This window comes from Accipiter gentilis, chromosome 2 (genome assembly GCF_929443795.1).
Source record: "Accipiter gentilis chromosome 2, bAccGen1.1, whole genome shotgun sequence".
Lineage (NCBI taxonomy): Eukaryota > Metazoa > Chordata > Aves > Accipitriformes > Accipitridae > Astur > Astur gentilis.
Genome location: NC_064881.1, coordinates 46,641,299 through 46,657,009, shown reverse-complemented (window position 1 = coordinate 46,657,009; position 15,711 = coordinate 46,641,299). Strand labels below are relative to the sequence as shown.

At 44.1% G+C, this 15,711-nt stretch overlaps 1 protein-coding gene across 5 annotated transcripts in view; it reads left to right on the top strand.

Moving 5' to 3' along the window:
* ST3GAL1 (ST3 beta-galactoside alpha-2,3-sialyltransferase 1) overlaps positions 1-15,711 on the top strand; it is a 79,253-nt gene that overhangs the window by 12,223 nt on the left and 51,319 nt on the right. For 3 of the 5 annotated variants that reach the window (XR_007508711.1, XM_049821935.1, XM_049821884.1), the window contains exon 2: positions 10,421-10,520. The exons of the other annotated variants lie outside the window; for them this stretch is intronic. The gene's annotated coding sequence lies outside the window, so the exon portion shown is untranslated. The remainder of the gene's footprint in view (positions 1-10,420; positions 10,521-15,711) is intronic. 5 annotated transcript variants of the gene reach the window in all.

Below are 15,711 nucleotides of genomic sequence, written 5' to 3'. Positions count from 1 at the left end.
TGTGTGCGTGTGTCTCTTTTTATTTTTAAATACAAGGCTTTTTTAATAACCTTGTAGGCAAAAGTATTTTGCAATGACAAATGTCTTCCTTTGGATGTTATCAGCAGCACTTCCTTTGCTCCTCAGCTCAGAGTGCTTTAGACAGAATGGGAGAGGGACACGCTGAAGGAGAATTGCTTTGTACTTAGCAGAATTAGAATAAGCCCAGCAAGCACATGGTTTGTGCTTAATTCCAAGAGCCTGAATCTGATCTCACTCCTACTAATCTCTAAAGGGATTATTCCTGATTTACACCATGCTGAATGAAATCAGAATCTGACCCCGAAAGCCTATTTGTACTTCAGACATTGTCTCAAGGCAGCTGACCTGCAAATATGAAAAAGAAGCTTGGCTTCCCGCAGGTTAATTGTTTAAATTTGTCAAGCTAAGTGGACTATAGCTTGTTTAGCAGGGTTTATTTTAAACTAAAGACTCTTTATCCAGGAAACTGTATCGCGAAAACTCAGGCTAGAATCCATTTACCTCTATTGGACTAATAAGAGATGGTAATCAGAGGACCCTCTTTGGTACAACACGGTGCTTTTTATTTGCATAGTACCTTTTGTCTGAGGATATTAAATAGCTACTTCATTGCAATTCTGGAGGCTGTTCAGCCAGACAAGTCTCGTTAATGACCTGCAGCGACTCTGGTTGCTAGCAGTGAAGTAAAAATAAGGTAGTACGCTAGGTTTCTGGTCATGAGTGGCATCTGTAAGAAAAGGTCTGCAACCTAGAATGGGGTGAAGCTCTTAGCTGAAAATACTGGGGTTTCTGGAATAAAGGCTACAGCATACCTATCTGCTGTGAAGAAAATTGATCTTTATTAGCACAAGTTAAGCTACTGTTCACTGAGACAAGTGTCAAAGGCAAAAGTACAGTTTTGGGGTGGGGAAGCACAGGTTGCCTTTAGATCATCATGGCCAACTCCTTTACAGCCCCAAATTTATATACTTTTTGTTTACATTTTGATTGTCTACATGCTTATCTTTAAGGCTGTGCTTATATCATACTGGTCTGTATTGTGATAAAAGGGAAGTTGAATATACCTTTTCATAAGGCTGCTCTAAAGGGAACTAGTACGTTCTTACAACCCTGCATATTCTAAAATGAACAAGTCACATTTGTCATTGCTGCAAAGCACAATTTTGGTGTGCTTGCACAGTGTTTGAACTACCTAAACACAGCCAAATAATGTCAAGGAGCAAGATGGGTGGCCTCATGCGATGGGGCCTTTGAAAATTTTATTCTTGAATTCTCTTGTCAGCTTTGATTTCCCAATAACTGTCGCTTTGCCATGACTATTTGAGATGCTCCAAGCTTTAAACTACAGTAGTGCTATATAGCAATCAGGGTCATTAATATTTATAAACTCTAAAAGCATGGGGGACATGAGTGACTGAATCAAATGTCTTAATTACTGCCGTTGGGAAGAGGTGGTAAATGGCTGTCTCGGCAGACTAGCAAGGTGTATGCAAAAAGGGAGATGACGAGGCACATAGAACGCTGTTTAGATAACTGTGGAGGGTCCTGTCTTTATGGACCATAGGATACCTACAGCCCATGACGCACCCAGTGTAGTGAAAAACCACTGAATTCTGGGACACTTGTCAAAAAGGCGCAGTACAGGAAGATTTTGCTTACCGTGGTTCACTTATCCCATACAAACATCTGCTCCTGCTGTGGAGCTGAGCCACCTTTTCCTGGCTGAAAGCATGGCTACGATGTTAAATATATTGAACCAAATTTGCCATGCACAGCCGTTTGACTGGAGAATACCCTTAATTTTCTTTACAATGAGGTAAGGAAGTCTGCTACTTTGTCAAAGGCGTAATTTAGCTTTATTGCAAGTTGCTCCAAGTTGTTAGCCATGACTAATGTAAGCCCTGCCTGTCTATCAGCAGAGACTGGAGGAGCTAATGACTGTATTCCTGGAGAAGAGACTTCATTGATTCAAACTGAAATAGCTGGTGAGTGATGCTCTGAGGAGTTTCCATTAAGAATAAAAGAACCAGTTGGCTTTGTGTCTATACTTTATATATGGAAACCAGAAAACCCTGTAGTGAGCTCTCTATTTTTGTTTACCACAAAAAAACCCCATCATCATCATCATAATCATCTTCTCAAGTCCACGCGTCTACTTTTCTATATTCACCTGATATAAACCAGAGTAAGTGGTACAACCGTGTAAGCAAACGTGTGATTTAGTGGGGGGATGAAACCTCCCGGTTAACCACGCACCGCTCAGCAAAGCTCTTCCCCTCCTGCGTCCTCTCCCCTGCGGCAACGTGTGCATCAACCTGGGTCCGCTTCATCGAAAAGGAGCGATGCTGGAGCTTCCTTTGGAGCTTTTGCTCTAAAAATTCTCTCTATCTGTGTCCCCACTGTAGGGCAAGAAACATTTTTTCTCTATTTGTGTCTGCTCTTAGCTGGTCCCACTAAGGCTGTTGCCACAGCACATGTAGAGGTGGAGAAACTTCCAAATACACCATGTGCCAGGTATAAACTATACTGCCTTACTGAACTGGTTAATGTAGGAAAATCTGCATGTTATTGGCCAAGCACTTCATAATTTTCTGGTATTTCTAAAATGGATGCCAGCACTTGGAAATATTGAGTAATTTTTAATTGAAGGGATATGATCAGTAGGTGATTAGTTTATGAAGTGCCTTGGATGTATGCTGTGTTATAGAGACAAGCCATCTGGAGCGAGCCTGTGGTTTAGCTTCTGTAATGAGTACCCATAGATTGCAATGCCAAAATGACCAGCTTTATTATGTCGGTGAAGATCTTGAGTAATTAATTTCATTTTCACAGATCTAAATGAACTAAAATGGGAACATAATTTGGCCCAAAGTTTTGGGTTGATGCTCTTAATTATGCAACCAGCATCATCAATGCATTTTTCCAGTATCCTTAATTATAACCAGCCACCGCAAATCAGACTGTTGAGTTCCTTCCTCTGTCTGCAGCTTTTACAAAATTTGCCGTGGCCAGGATTTCATCCCATTTTGCCTGGACAAGCAGTGTGGCTCCCTTAGGTGTTTCTTGTATTTGCTGCTCCTCTAGCCTGCAAGCATAGTCCTCTGCCTCTGATCTTGGGGATAGGCTGGCAAGGGTAAAAGAATCATAGAATTATAGAATAGTTTGGGTTGGAAGGGACCTTTAAAGGCCATCTAGTCCAAACCCCCTGCAACGAGCAGGGACATCTTCAAGTAGATCAGGTTGCTCAGAGCCCCGTCCAACCTGACCTTGAATATTTCCAGGGATGGGGCATCTACCACCTCTCTGGGCAACCTGTTGCGAAATACTGTCTCACTAGCGGGGGTCGCTCAGCAGAAGAGTCCCATCATAAATCTTCGTTACAAAGCCGGTAGCCTGCACTGCTGCAGGGTACCTGGGTGGTGAATACTGGGTACCTGTGGCACCAGTGTTGGTGTTGCCAGTCTTGTAGCTGCTGGAATTAATTACTCTAAAATGAAGATTGATTTGCAGTATCACACCAAAAGTAATTCTCCCTCTTTCTGAAATTATTGTTGCAGAGTCTTTTTGCTGAAGTCCGATTAATCATGGTGATGTACAGCATTAAAACTCGAATCCGAAGTGCTGCCCTGTATCTGATGTATCAAGAGCTGTAGGAAGGAGTGAGGGTGACTGGAGGAAGTGACTGGAAATGGCTGAAAGAAAAAAAAAATCCTTGAGAATGCTTTGATCTGAAGTTGAGTATCTGTGTACCGAGCAGGGAGTGTACTTATAGGAGAAGGGCACAGTCTGCATGTACGTAGATGTATTCTATTTGATGTGCCGAGATCAAGGTGTCAGAGCCTTTAGCGGCTCATCTGGCCATCTTACCTTGCATTTTCCCTCTTAATTTTTCCTTTGTGTTTAAGAATTGTTTTTCCCTCTTGTTCTGTGAAACGTTCTTATGCAAAGCCAAATCTCCTGCAACTCAAGCAAGCTGTTTGTAGCACAACAAGGCAAAGAGGTGCAGGAGTTTTGGTTTTGCATGAAAACACATCACTTATTTTTCTTATTTTTTTTCTTTTTTTTTTTATCTCCCCAAACTTGTTATTAAGTGAGCAGTACTTTAATGAAGCATTTCGTGGGGGAAAAAAAATGCAACTGCTTCGTCCTGTAGATTGTTCCCAGATCCCTGAAGGAAAGATTATTTACAGATTAAAGCCGTTACTGTTTTCTGTGTCATTGCAAAGCAAATAATGAGCAGGACTTGAAAAGCTCTGGTATCTTCTGGTTTGGAGTACCAGCTCCTCTCAGAACATCAAACCACCATGCCAACGCTTTTTCATGGTACCAGATGACTAAATTTCATAGCAGATTCTCCCCCAATTTAATGCCGCTAATGACTATGTGAATGAGACTTAAAATGTAAGCACAAGTTTAAAATCTCAGCTTCAGTATTTGAACTTAAGTCTGTGATGGAAGAGTCTGTTGGGAAGGGAAGCATCAGTTTAAAATCGTTAAGTTTTCTAGTTTTTATCGCTATTTCCCCAAAGCCATGCCATCCACAGCAGACCCAGGAATAAATTGCAGGAGTCAGGTTCTTGCTGTAAGCACGGACAAGCAGCGTGCTCTGAACGCTGGCATGTGATGAACAAGCTAGCGGTCTCTCTCTCAGCAAGACATGAGTCACTTGGGTAATTCCTTTTTTAAACAGCAGAACTGGATTCATGCTTCAAGCAGCCTCCGACAGCCAAAAAGGAATAAACTTCAGGTTACAACTTTGTGTTTTGTGTCATTACCTTCTCTCCTTCCTTTTTCCCCTGCAGTGACAATGTGTCAGTGGATAACAACAGGAAGGGGAACTCTGCCACATGCGGGAATAATAAAAACTAGCAAGGTCTACGTTGTGAGGTCCCAAACTACAAGAAAAATGGGAGCACCTCTCTTGCCTTCTAATGTACAGGAAAGAAAAAGAGGCAGGTTTAGATGGAGCATTTGGACAAGCTGAACACAGATTTTCCCTATACAAGGTACCTCTTAGAGCAGGTGAGGAGGTATACATATATATATACAATTACCTATCAACCCATCCTTAATCAAGGAAGAACACTGCTGGCTGACTGAAGTCTGTTAGTTATGAAATATCCAGAATATGTCTGTAGCACATTCTGCTGATATAAGCCTGAATCAGTAGCCTCCCAACTGCACTTTCCAACAACATCTGGTAACACTTGGCCCCTCTACCTGCAGTGCTGCTATAGCCACTGCTTTGAAAAGATGGGTTTCAGTGACAATATTGATCCGAGTTTATTCTTAACCACTGCATAATCACAGGCTGAGCACTGGTGACCTACAGTTTCAGGGACATTTACTTTATCTTTGTTCCAACAAAAGTCCGTGATACGATCTCGGATTACAGCCTTTGAAGGGGTCCTGTTCCTAGGGATTAGGTAAATAGAGACTACTCATTTTTAAAGTGGGCAAAAGAGGATAGACTTTGGATAGGACACTGGATTGAAGACAGGGTTTCATTTCTGTCTCTGCCGTAGAAGAGCTGGGAACTCTGGTGTGGCTTTGGCAGCTATAGACTGTAGCTGCTATTTTGCACCTCTTTCAGAGCTCGTCTGGTTTTAATTAATATTTCTTTTCTATCCCTTTTTTAAATGTGCTATCACACTAAAACTTGTTGGAACAGCACTGGATGGGTCTGCACAGTATATTGAAGTACTGACAATCCTTAGGCGCCTACCGCTGAAGAGCTGAAATGCAGATGGCTTATTCCATGGGGAAGTCACAGATGCCAAAAGTTTAAAGTAATGAAGATATATGGGGAACCTTTGAATTTGCAGTATAAGGAGACTCCGGTAGGATAAATAACACTGTGGGCTCTTTTTTTCTCTCTTTAAAGGTTCTCCATATCCCACGTTGTGCAAACGTGACCGATGAGATGTTAAAATGCACCAGAGTAATATTCCTAGAGACTCCACTGGTTTGGATGGGAAAGGAGAGTTTAATGCTTACTTGATCCTAAATATACCTATTTGTAAAAATAAAAGTGTGCTTCCTTTTGCTGGACAGGTAGTGAATGATACCTAAGCTCTCAGTATATGAGAGTCTTAACTAAGTGGTTTTGGTTTTGTAAGCTACAACCTTGTAACCCTTAATATATTAGATGAGAAAAATGAATGTGGCTCATTTACTGTGAGGGTGGTGAGGCACTGGAACCGGCTGCCCAGAGAAGTTGTGGCTGCCCCGTCCCTGGCAGTGTTCAAGGCCAGGTTGGATGGGGCTTTGAGCAACCTGGACTAGTGGAAGGTGTCCTTGCCCGTGGCAGGGGGGCTGGAACTAGGTGATCTTTAAGGTCCCTTCCAACCCAAACCATTCTGTGATTCTATGATTAATAGCTCTCGATAGGTAGCAGACATGGTTGCAAATGTCAGCATGTGATTGGCAGTGTGTTGAGAGTAGGCGCCCCTCGGCAGGATTTTGTGGCCCCGCTTGGCAAAGAGGTGGGATATCCCTGATCCCTGGAGAGGGTATCAAAGTGGGATGCGGCTGGCTGCCTGCTCATGAAAGGAGAGTTAAAATCCAGCCACGATGACTCTTGAGCAGTGAAGGGTGCATGGGTATGGGAATTAATCAGTCCAGGTGCACGGTGGTGCCCTGTGGGAGCGTAGGTTAGAGGGCTGCCAGGCCTAAAGTAGCTGCAAATGTGTCAACCTTTCAAGCAGAAAACCTTGATGGGACGAAGAATTACTGCTGCCCAGGCAACTCCGTAATCTGAGGTGCCTTACGGACCGCAATTACTCTGGTACCTACTGAGAGGTGTTACTCTCATACTTCACTTGACATGCGGTCATGGAGAGTGGAGGGAGCTGCTACCACAACGCTCGTCTTTTCTTCTCTGGCAGGATGAAACCTGGAACAGTGTTATCTCTCTCTCCTCTTGGTCACAGTGCTGGGAAGGGGGATGGAGATGTGGCAATTGTACCCATGCTGGGGAAGGTGGGTTTGGGTTTGCAGGGCTTCCCAACCATCGCAGCTCCAGTATATTTTTTTTTTCCCCCCCAGGCAAGTCTTTATTCTTCATTTCTGTGGCTTTTCAAGTGAGGAAGCGCTGAGAGCGCTGTCCTCCTGGGCATCCTGGGCTGGCGGTGAGGGCAAAAAGGGGCAAGGGAAAGCCGTCAAATCGAGTCAGTGCTCAGAGGAGCTGAGAAAACAAACAGCTAGGAAAAAAGCTTGGCTTCTGGGACTCGTTTCCGTAGGAAGTACAATGGAAGCAAAAACATGTGGGATGACTAAGATATGGAGGAAAACCATGCTTATGTTTGGCAACAAGCCCTGCCTTTCAGCACTGAGGGTAGGGCTTGGTTTCTCTGTCTTGCTCCAGGTCTCGCACACGTGTGGCTCTCGTGGGCAGGACTCCCACTCCACCTGCCCACCTCAGTGCTGCTGGCTGACAGAGCTACTGGCAGAATCAATACTGGGAATAATAGGCTGCTGCAACCCCATAATTTAAAAACGACCTTGCAGAAGGCAGTATGTTCTCCGGCGTCGCCGAGGGAATTGGCGCTTCATTTTCTTTTAAGAAAACTCCGGTTTCTTTTAATTGGGAGAGAACTGCTCGCCTTATGAAATGAAAGGGAGCGCATGGAGGACAGGCATGGGGAGGGGGAAGCAGTTTGTGCTCCTTCTGGAGCAAGGAGTGTTGTCCTGTGCTGGGAATTTGCTTAGAGTGCAGGAGATCAGTGTGGGATGCATCCGACCGAGTGCCAGCATCTGCAATGCATGCGCTGCTGTCAGCCCTGTTTATCTATCCTCCTTTTGTAGGTGGCAAAGAGAAATAGGTACTTTAGCATGTGATTTGTCTCATTTTAGAGGAAACATCGAAAAAATAGGCTCTGGAGGCGGGACTTCATCCCTGTTGACACTTGAAGAAGCCTTGATGACTTGCTCAGGCATTGAGGTGTAATGTTACATCAGATGGGTCCTGCCCCAGCATGGCTAGGAGCGAGATCCCATTAACCTCTTTGATAGGGAGGCAAGTGCCAGAGGATAGAGGCTGGGGCATTTAAACCGAAGGAGCTAATACTGGTTTTGTGATTTTTCTTCTTCTGTGGAGAATTGAAGTCCTGAGGCTGTGTCCCTCAGGTAAGCTGATGGGAGGCTTTCAGAGCCCAAATAGCACTGAGCTGTCTGCACCTTACTGAAAGTCAGTGAGAGCTGTGCCTGCCTGCTTCTTTAAAAAATAAAATAAAATATATATATTCTGGTGTTATCTCTTGAGAAAACATCCAGCACATAGGTGTTGTCCCTTGTAAGTGAGGGTGAAAGAGATGGAGAAGCATCTTTATGGTCCAAATTAACAGGATCTGCTCCTCTTTCTGTAGGAAGGAAAAAAAAATACTGGCCCGATTGACTCAGACCTGCCCTGCAGACGCCAGGACCCAGACTCTTTTTCATAAAAGCTTACTACATAGAAACAGAGTCAAACCCCAAATAATCAATCATACTAAGATACATGGCTCAGCTGAAAACTAACCCAGCTGGTGTCTTCCCTCTGTACCCTCGCGTAGATGAGAGGTCCAGACTGACCCCATCCCAGGCGCTCACATGTGCAGTGAGTGAAGCCTTTTGCAAAGTGTTGATTTTCCACGTGTGAAAACAACTTCCTCAAGTATTTAATATTTAGCCTTGTCCCCTGTTGAAAGGATGCTGTGAGCCCTCTGCCACAGGGCAGATGTTAGCGACTTTTTTTACTGCAGTGAAAGAATAGCAACATGTAAGTTCCAGTGAGGCGTTGCTGCTTTGTCAAAGTCCGGTTGACCTTGAAACTTGCCGCTGCGCTACAGTTTTGAGTAAGCCAGAAAAGCAAGGTTTCTGATATGCCAGATGTTGTATCTCCTGCTTTGGGCTGTATTGCTGTCTCCAAAAGGTTGAGGAGGAGATGGATTTTCCTATCTTAAAGAGCCCTTCACAACTTTCTGGTGGTCTTCTGAAGCACCAATTGCTGGTGATAACCTCAGGATGGAATTTTTCCTGCACAAACATCTGATCAGTTGTAATTTGTGGCAATTTCCCTTTGTTCACACTGTTCAGATGCTTTTGCTGATGTTTTGTAGCAGAAGATTCATGAGCTCTTTTTTCAGTAGGATATCTCTGCCGTGTATGCAAGTCACCGTTGATATTATAACACGTTTGCCTTTAACTTGATAGCCCATTGCTCTTACACATGTTCACTGTCATTGCAAAAAAGTGCCTTTGTTGGCTTTTCTCAGGAAGGGATGAGGGGATGCAGAAGTGAAATTTCTTTAGTAGAGAAACATCTTTTCTGTTCTCTAAATATGTAAAAGAATAAAGCTAAAAATATTGGTCATTCTGTAGAGAAATAAAAGCACCACTGCCTTGCAAATGCAGCTGTGGGATGTGAAAACATGATTCTCGTTCAGAAGATTTTGGATTGTAATTCTGCATCACACCTCTGCCGCTCGGTGCTCTGCTCTGTGTCTCTCTGTGTGTTCAACTCATAATATTTTGAGTATTTGTGACTAGCTGGACAGCTACAGCCTTAGATATGATGTGATCTAAAATCCTCTGAGACACAGAAATACTTGGAGGCAAGGAAAGATGTTGCTAAAGAGTACATGATGTAACTGAAAAGTCTGACCACAGAAAGCCCAATGTCTGCTAGAGGCACTATTTGCTTAATTACCTAATTTTGGACATTTAAGGAGCTGTGTTAAAAAAACCAAACCAACAACTAAGTTGCAGGCAGTTCTTTTGAGGTGTAAAATGACTGTCATGGATGATCCTTAGACAGACTTTCGAAATAGAGATTCTTCCAGAAAACCAAACGAACCTCTAGTCTATGCCATTTTAGCAGGCTGATTTTTTTTTTTTTTTTTTAAATTTTGGTAGCTTTTAAATCAAAAGTTGCATTTCAGGTTGCTGGGAATGCTCAGTCTGTTTCGCAGTGATGCTTTCCTTATTTCCAAGGTTTGTGCTGAACCATTCATGAATATCTGGTTTCGCAGAGTCCCCCGGATTACTATCCGCCTGCGTGCAGCTTTGCACTGGGATGGCTCTCAGGTGCTCTGGCCGCTGCCCTTTCTCAATGCCAGACCTCAGGGAGCGATAACTTCCCAGCATTACTCACTTGCCCTGTAGTTCTGCTTTTGCATTGTCGTATTCCAAATTTTTTTTTTTTTACTTTTTTTTTCCTCCCTCTGACCTGCTGCTGATGACCGTGCTGAACCCGTGTCCTGATATGTATCTTATGCTACCCTGAAATGTCATGCACAGGAAGCATCTGGCTCTTCCCCTGCTGTATGGGGCATTCTTTCAGCAGATTATCTGTTTCATTCTGCTTCGTTCTGGCACAAAGCCCTGAAAAAGTCATTTGACTAACCCAAGCTCTCTGCAGATCCAGATCACCCATCTCTCGCCGCTCTTGAGACGCAAGTGATTCCTGCTGTGTCCACCTGCTTGGAGCTGGCTGTCTTGGGGACGTGGGCATGTGTCAGGTTTGCTTTTCCCCCCTTCTCATTGCTTTATCATTTATATCCCCTAGAAGATGAACTGCAAGTTGCTAGCAGAAGGTGAATCAAAATATGCTCAACTTCAGGAAGTGAAGTTTGCGATGGGGGGGGAGGGGGGGGATTTCTAAACGTCCATTTTGAGTATTCACAGTGTGGGGGGGTGGTTTTCTCCCAGAGCTCTGCATTTGCAGGTTTTCCATTGAGAGAAAAGGGAAGTTAGCTTTGGGTTTGCAGGTGTAAGAGAAAACAAGTGTCTGTGACTTCCCTCTGATTTTACACTGGCTTTTTTTTTTTTTTTTTTTTGCATTTGGCGCAACTGCTCTGCACAGGCTTGGCAGGTACTCAGCTCTCTGTGCTTTCTTTTGTTGAGTCAACAATAAATCCAGCCAGAGGAGAACAGCTTAATGTCTATAGTAATCATCTAGCCAAAATCTGGCTAAAATATCCTCATCCCTCCAACCTGTGTAGCTCCTGGGTTTGCTCCTTTCATCCCAAAGGGGACAGTATTTGTGTGTGTGGTGGGGTATTGGAGGGTCCTTGTTTTGTGTTCAAGGATGAGACTTTGAGCAGCCTGGTCTAGTGGAAGGTGTCCCTGCCCATGGCAGGGGGGTTGGAACTAGATGATCTTTAAGGTCCCTTCCAACCCAAACCACTCTATGATACTATGATTCTATGCCATGAGCAGGGCAGGTGACGTTGGTCCAGCAGAAGTGGCGGGGACCCCTAGGATCCCCACATCCCTGGTGAAATATGTGCCCAACATGGTCCCTTTAGGAAAATCAGGAGAGCGTTCAATCAGGATGTAGTACCTTTTTCCAGGGTAAAAAGTAATCTACTCAGTTCCAGACAAATGGGTTTCACTTTGACATTGGAGCTGCAGGCTTTAGTCTTGTGTTTATTGCTGTGTTGATAAGATTAATGATGTTGTCATGATTATCTTAATGGTGTTTCCCAAAACGCCTCCTTTTCAGGTTGGGTAGAAATGTGGGCATCTCTTCCTTCACCTTTTAAGTTGTTTTCTAACTTTCTTTATTAGCAGGAGAAGCTTTGAGGTGTGATTCCCAGTGCTGAGACCAGAAGGTCTGCTCAAAGAATTCAAAACCTCCTGATTTCTGAGGCCTGACTGAAGGTTATTTAATGGTTGGGGCTGCTGACTTGCACCAAACGCCTCAGGGTGTGCCTGCAAGAAACAAAAGCCTGAGAGACATACTTATTCATGACTGTGTACACTCATTATAAAGCTTAATGTTTGCTTGAAGCCTGGGTGATAGGGGCTCCATTTACTCTGCGTTTGGCTCTTAATCATTATGATAATTTATTATACGTCATCTCTGAAAGGTAGATTAAGTCCAAGCATGACAAAACCTCCTATTGGGTTGCTGCTGAGATCTGCCCGATAAAACCAGCCTTGGGTATATTTTAATTTTTTTGAAGCAAAGTTTTTATTTACCTATTACCAGACCATGCAATTACTTAAAGACATTATTTTTCTGGTCAATGGTGAAATAAGCCCCAAAGTCGTATCAGTGAGGTCACCTGGATACCTGCAAATGAGATCTCCGAGCTTAGCAGCGGTTTGCTAATTACTGCTGATACGGTGCCCTGTAAGCAGCAATCATTAGCAAGATGCTGTTCGGCTGCTGGCAGTTTCCAGCCTGGATGCACACACAGCACAGTGGTGGCTGTGCTGTTCTCAGCATCACGGAAATCCTGAAGTAAGTGATAACCCTGCCGTCAGCACGGGTGAATATAAGCAGAGCAGACATCCTGATGGACGCCAGGCAATGCTGTTTAGTTCACAGGGCAGTCTTTTCGAACCGCAAGAATTTATTTTCCCATTTGGGGCCCCTGGGCTTGACTTTCAAAACAGAACCATATTCTGAGCTTTTTGTTCCAGCAGAAAATGAGCTTGCTTTTTCCTGCTGAAGCTCTCTTAGTGCTGCAAAGGTGTAAAAAGAAACCAGGTTCTGGCTCACGCCTTCAATTTAATTTTTTGCATTTGACAGATTGGCTCTTTTGGTCGGTCCTGTGTTGCCCGTACAGGCTGTGGCTGCGCAGGGAAGATCCCACGGCATTAGCACATGTTGCCGAATGCAGATCCACTCCTCGTGTGTGGCTGCTCTCGCTGCCTACAACTGTTTCAGCTCACTTTGTGTGAGATATCTCTCTTCCAAGTGAGTAAACCACAGATGCGACTTCCCGCATGATTACCAACTTTTATGGAAAGCTTATGGCTCCCTACGAGGTCTCCTCCTCCGCTCCCACTGTGCTGCTGCTTTTCTGAAGGCAAATTAAACAGATCTATTCCTATCTGACTGAAGCCATTGAGTTACTTAAACAGATTGACCTGACTTAGGCTTATCAATTTCTTTAATGAGGTATCCTCTGCAACTTCGGCTTGGCTTTTCGCCATCCTTCTCATTAAAAAAGTTTATTTTGGTATCTCTTTGTTCCAGGTGGAGACATTGCCAGCTAGTTGGCTGGGTATATGCCTGACCCTTAGCCCCTAATAAAGCTTTAATTTTAATTTTTAAATCTAGCAAAGGCACTGAGAAGTTACCTTGCTTATAAATGTACGCTTTGGAGAACATTTTAACTCTACCCAAGGAGCAGCAGTGGAGACGGTGCTTCCTACCTCTGGCTCCATGGAACTAATCCTGCAGAACAGAAAGAGTTTCAAGATTAAGATGCTGTTTCTTGCAGCCTGGGTGAGATGCCTTCTCACGATCGCCTTTTAAAATGACAACAGTGACAGATTCCACCCAGGCTGGAGGATAACCACCTCCCACTGTATCTTCTTTACGAAGTCGAACCTTCAGGATCAAATGGTGGGTATCTGTGAAGAGCTTACCCAAAGTGTAGGAAAAAAACCATTATCGATGCATAGAGAAACCAGTGTGTTTCTCTGGGATGAGTATGAACCGAAAATGGCTGAATTAATCCAGATTTACTCTGATAAAGCTGCGCTCTGCTCTGGAGCATCTCTCCATGGCCCCATCTTTCTTGATGCTGATCGTCCATCTCCTAAAGCGATTAAATTGGCTAATGTTAGAGGGTGGTGGGGTTGTTTCCTTCAGCCACTAAGTATCATTTATGTATCGTAAATCAGTCAGGGCCAGGTCTTCCACAGGACCTGTATGTGGATGAAGTCATGCCTTTCTGAAGGCCTTATTCAAAGCCACAAGGAAGCTACCTTTCTTGTGTTCCAGATCCCTCACCTTGAACCTTCACCCAAAAGTACCTCCCAAGCTCTTCCTCCCCACCAAAAAACCCCACCCGACAAGCAGTACTGGCTATCTTCTTTCAGGGCACAGATTATTAATCCTGCAGGTGAGGTCCTGAGCAGAGCACTCAGCAGTGGGAAGGATGTACCTCAGTCTCCTTCTCAACAAAACCGATCTTGTGGCTGACTTTTCTGCCAAAGCCCATCTTGTCCATGTGTGTTGGGCACAACACATACAATGTGGAGACCCCAAGGAAGGACAGACACAGGAATGCCTGATTTTTGGGTGCCTGTTGTGCGCAGCCATGAGATAGATGGCAAATACATACTCCTGCAATGTGCAGGGACATCACCCCTGGTACCTCTAGGAACACTACTACGACGACGACGACGACGACTACTACTACTACTACGATAATAATTATTATTATATATTAAATAATAAAAATAACGATGATAATTTTTTTCCTTTAAGACAAAGTCCCTGCAGAGTTTAGGAGCCAGTGTGGGAAGAGGGCTGCTAACTAGAAAGGGTTAGATGAGCAAGTTTGCACTCGGGCATCCAGAGGCAACAAGAGGCTAAAGTCTCTTCTTGCTGTCTCTCTGACCCTTTCCTGGAGCAGAGTCTATCAGAGCTGACCGGGTTTAGCAGGGACTGGTTTTCCCTTTGTCTTTGGCGTGCTCCGTGTATATTGTTAGTGGGGGCAGGTTCCCAACTCCAGTGAAGTGTCGGTTTGGTCTTTTATCCTGGTAGAAATAAAGCCAATTTAATAGAAAGTTGCTGCAGAAGAAAAGCCTTCTGCTCTGGCGAGTAAAGCGTCTCTGCTTCTGCCCCTCTTGCTTCAGACACCCAGCCTAGGCGCTGACAGTATTTTCATCTCAAATGCATGGTTAGAAGAGCGTTGCAGGGAAACCCAAGATAAATCTTGCATAATAGATACCTTCAATAGAGAGACATATCTTATTCCCAGACAGAGAGAGGAGGAGGAGTGTGTGTGGCTCTCGGCCCAGGGAATAGAGTGGGATGTGGCGAAGCGGAGGCAGTCCCATGGCACTGGTGAGGACACTACATTCCAGATCCCAGCAGTGCGCTCCAACCTCCTGGCTGTGGAGCAGAGATTGCTCTTGTATGTCACAGTATTTATTACTGACTGCTATTGGATTTTTATAAACCTGATTCAGCAGAGCATTTGCATCTGCATTATTTAAGTGAGTGGGAAACCCACTCTGTCTTTATAAAGTTAGATGTTCACTTAAGTGTCTTGCTGAGCTGGGATTAATTTAGAGAAAATAAATAGCTGCTTCCTGGCTTGGGTAGCAAGCAGTCTGGGGCCAGCATTTGCAACCTGATTAGATTTAGGATGTTTCAGTTCTGAGTGCCTAACTTGAGATACCTCAGCACACAAGTTTATCAAAAAACACAAGCACCCGTGAGAAAAGCAGAGCTTTAACTGCGTTGAACCACATTTAACAGCCCAAACACTAATTTACAGAGTGTTTTCCAAAGTGTGCGGTCCAAACGGTTGGATAATGAATGTAAAGCTGTCCAGAGGGCCATGTATATTGGATTTGCAGACAGTATTATTGAGTTGTGGTCAAACTGACCACAGATAGACCTGTTCCGACTCAAATAATCGAGGAGCAGTCTGCGTGTGAGCCACAGGAGTGTGGAGAAGGTGCTTCTTGTGCCTGTGTGTGCCCAGTGGGCCTGACCCTGCATTCCTGTGCTGGGCTATGAGAAATTGCCCATTAAAATCAAAGAGTTTTTTGAGTGAATGAGGAGTTCAGACTGTAGTGCTGTGGATTTTAGTTCCTTCTATTCATTTTCCTTTGATTATCAGTACAGCACTTTATTTTCACACAGTGTAATATTTTATTAAAGGCGCATTTGTAGCTAATAACATTTATGAAGAGGCAGCTTTGACTGAAACTGCATCTGAACGTCACTTAAAT